This window comes from Prionailurus viverrinus, chromosome E3 (genome assembly GCF_022837055.1).
Source record: "Prionailurus viverrinus isolate Anna chromosome E3, UM_Priviv_1.0, whole genome shotgun sequence".
NCBI classification, from domain to species: Eukaryota; Metazoa; Chordata; class Mammalia; order Carnivora; family Felidae; genus Prionailurus; species Prionailurus viverrinus.
In genome coordinates this window covers 17,972,049-17,975,867 of record NC_062576.1, presented here as the reverse complement: position 1 = coordinate 17,975,867, position 3,819 = coordinate 17,972,049, and the positions used below count along the sequence as shown (strand labels likewise).

Here is a 3,819-nt window from a genome sequence, read left to right as displayed (position 1 = left end):
TGTGATAAAGCGTAATTGTAGAATCTGGATTAATTGTGGGATCTAAATGATGGGCGCGAGTGTTTACCATAAAATTCTTACAACTCTTTTGAATGTTTGAAAAAATGTCATACAGTGACACGAGGGCACTCAGTCACTTCAGACTATGAAGACATGCTAGGTGCTTTCACGTTTTATCTCCAACAACCCTGTGAGGTTGACAAGTGAGACAACTGAGGCTTAGAAAGGTTGAATGACATGCTTAAGGCCCCATAGCTAGTTGGGACTGAGCCCAACCTGGAATCCAGGTCTACCAATTCAGGAGAGGCTATGTGGTGAGGTAAAATAACACCCAGTTACAATCATTTGGGGAGGGGGGGGCTCCTGGGTGGTTAAGCGTCGGTTAAGCATCCAACTCTTGATGTCGGCTCAGGTTGTGATATTGTTAGTCATGGGTCGAGCCCGTGTCAGGCTCCCTGCTGAGCATGGAGCCTGCTTTGGATTCTCTCCCCATCCCACCCCCGCCCCTCCCCTGCACATGCTTTCTCTCTCTCTCTCTCTCTCTCTGTCTCTCTCAAAATACATAAACATTTTAGAAAATAATCCTTTTTGGAACCCAGGGGTTTTGAGAGCAGTCTTTTGTTCAAAGAGCTATTTGAATCCCCTGGCATGCCTGGCATGCAGACATGCTTAGTCCCATCCACTTCCTTGCTTATTCCTTCAAGAGTTTCCTAATTGAAAATAGGGCTAGCGGATCTAAGTGGGTCACAAAGACCCCTTTTAACTGTTGACACATACAAACGTTACAGTAAAAATTAGACTGGAGATACTAGGCCTTGATTTCAACCCTTATCACCGGTAATTTACTCTTTCTTTTAAACAAAAGTCCCAGCATTTTGTTTCCGCCTGCTGTGGTCCAAGAACACATCTTTATTCAGAAGGTGTAAAATCCAGACAACATGCGAATATCTGAAGAAAAAAAAAAAACACAACATCGTAATCACTAATTCATAAAAGAGGGGAAAAAAACCTTTCAGCTAAGCCTGATACTTTGTGCGCTATGTACAGAGTGAGCACAGGGCACGGCAGCTTCCCAGCTGAAGCCACTGTTCTCCCTGTCGTCACCTTTAGGCCCTTATGACCAAAGAGTGCCAACAGTGGCTTGACACTGCATGTGTCTCCTTGCCAAGTGTCTCACCTGCACTGGCTAAAAGGATCCTTGGATGAGCTTCCCCCACTGGGGATGGGCCCAAGGTGTGCCCTCTATCTCAGAGGGTCCTCGGAGAGGGTGCAGGCTCCTTCCATAGGCTCTTGTGTCCAGGGGATCTCATCTCTGAGGAACAGGAGAGCTACAGTCCAGAAAGCAGAATGCTCTAAGGGAGAGAACAACCCAGGGGGAAAAAGCTAGTTAGGGAAATGATTGGCAGTGAAGAAACTCCACATGGGACTTGGGAGCAGAAGCCTCAGAGAATGGGTTCAGCCCTCAAGTGGCTTTTGATTCCTGCCTCCTTCCAAGGTATCAGCTTGCCCTCTGAACTCAGAGCTTTGTTTTCCTCAAATGCCTCCTTTTTTTCCACTCCTTATCCCGCAAATGCATAAACTTGGCCTTTTCCCTTCCAAAGAAAACTCTAATCATCATTTGTGAGCTCCATCACCCACTTTCTTGGAATATACCTGGAAAGTACTGGAAATGAACTGGAGGCCTCCCAAAACAGGGATCGGCTCTGAAAGCCCTAACACAGGCCACTGCTCCCTCAGGCTCTCACCAGAGTGATGGATCCACTGATAGGCTTCCAAGGCATACCTGCGCTTAAAGCCTTTCCCACATTGTGGGCAGAAGAAGGGTGGGCTATCAGAGTGAATGTGCCGGTGACTGAGGAGGAGAAAGGTATAGGTAAAGCGGAGGCCACAGTCCACACAGTGTGTGCGCCTGTATGTGTGCACCTGAGGATGGCCAGCCAGCAGGGAGGTGTAGGCAAAACAGAGGCTGCAGCTGGGACAGCTGTCGGGGCTTCTCCCCCCTGTGCTTGCCCTGGTGGATGGCTAACAGGTAGGGGTAAGTGAAGCAACTTTTGCAGTCTGGGGGGGGGGGGGCCTTCTCCTAGGTGTGAGCCTGCCTGTGGATGGCCAGGGAACCCCTCTGGTGGAAACGTTGCCCACAGTCAGGGCAAGAGTGGGGCTTTTCACCTGTGTGGAAGAGCTGATGCTGGAACAGATGCTTGCACTGGGAGAGACGAGCCTGGCATTGGTCACACCGGAAGGGCCACTCCCCAGGTTGGCCAGGAGGGAGGGGTAGCTGAAGTTGTGGCCACAGTTTGGGCAAGAGTAGGGTAATTTGTGGGTTGTAATGTCCTTGAACCAAGGCTAGATCGGGCTCTGCCCAGAGTCCAGTAGAGCTCTGCGCAGGTGGCTTTGTGACTGGGGCCAGGTGGCCTGCTGGATGGTAACCACTCCTCGAGAGACACTTCCTCATACGCCATCTCTCTGTTTTGGACTCTTGTTCAGTTCTTTTTCCTCATTGTCATCCCCGGATCCTGAGACAGGATAAAAGATAAAACTTCAAACTTAGCATATTCCATATGGTGGCCTGACCTGGGAAGCAGCATGAATGTCTGAATATATGGCAGTCTGCTGGACTGGGGCTCTTTGAGACTGGGACCTCATCAAACCCAGAAAGCTAGCCTGGAGTAAAAGCAAATTTCATCATCTGGATGGTGTTAACACATGAAAGCTCTGAAAACTGGAGATAAACAGAGGTGAACCCCTACTCTGTCAGGCATTGAGGGTGGTGATGGTCTCAGCCTTTGTGGAGCTTACAACCCTGAACCTATTTATGACCCCTTTGCAAAACAGCCACTAAATGACCTCCCTTGGGCCATCCCCAGTAAGGGGATGTCATCAAAAAGTCTACACTTGGACTGTACTCCAGGTTCCACAGGAAGACCTGGGAATGAGCATTTATTATGACGTGACGGCAGAGAAAACATGTTTGTTTAATGTTTATTTTTGAGAGAGACAGAACATGAGTGAGAGAGGGGCAGAGAGAGAGGGAGATGCAGAATCTGAAGCAGACTTCAGGCTCTGAGCTCTCAGCACACAGCTGAACTCGAGGCTGGAACTCTGAACCAGGAGATCATGACCTAAGCCAAAGTCCCACACTTAACCGACTGAGCCACCCAAGCACCCCAACATGTTTTATTTTAGAATCTCTGATGAATGACATTATCCTTGCATTGTGGTCCACATATTAATACCTAAAAGGAACATTTATCTTCATTTTATTGCACAAGAAAAATCTAATTAGGTATGTGTTTCTCCTTTCCTTTCGCTGCCCTGACAACTCAAGCACTATTCTGTACTAGACTGGGGTTTTCCAGTGTGATTAAGTAGTGCTATTTAGCTGTTCTATGAGCCATTTTGCAGTGAGATTGGAACCTTCGGGAGAGGAGGTTTAGGGATACGCGATGGGGCTTTGGAGGAGGCAGTGTGTGCTATGGATTCGAGTTAGGGGACGAGCGTCTAAGAGGTGCCAATACTGGGTTTGAGTGAAGTACCCGTTACCTTTCCCCCGTCTCTGATGACAGCTGCTGGGGTCTCACCCTCTGGATCCTAGGCCTCCACCTCTCCTTCCACCCAAGAAATAAAAGCGGATTTGGGGCCTAAAAATCCTGCGGAGGGGAAACATTGGGTTCGGCTGAGAACCCGAGAGGGAAGGATGAGGCTGCTTCCTTAGTGCCCCACACTTCCATCCCACTCGAACCTGGGGACATCAGTCCCCCCTTCCCGTCATTCCCCCTAGCTGGACCGCCGGGCCTCACCGAGCGCGCCCAGGCGGCCGTA

The 3,819-nt window shown here is 49.4% G+C and overlaps 1 long non-coding RNA gene across 1 annotated transcript; it reads right to left on the bottom strand.

Moving 5' to 3' along the window:
- Nucleotides 1-835: 835 nt before the first annotated feature.
- Nucleotides 836-3,605, bottom strand: LOC125154123 (uncharacterized). Its single transcript, XR_007147680.1, has 4 exons — nt 3,541-3,605; nt 2,167-2,513; nt 1,178-1,352; nt 836-948 (listed from the first exon to the last, which is right to left on the bottom strand). It is a non-coding gene; the product is annotated as an uncharacterized LOC125154123 (long non-coding RNA).
- Nucleotides 3,606-3,819: the final 214 nt, after the last annotated feature.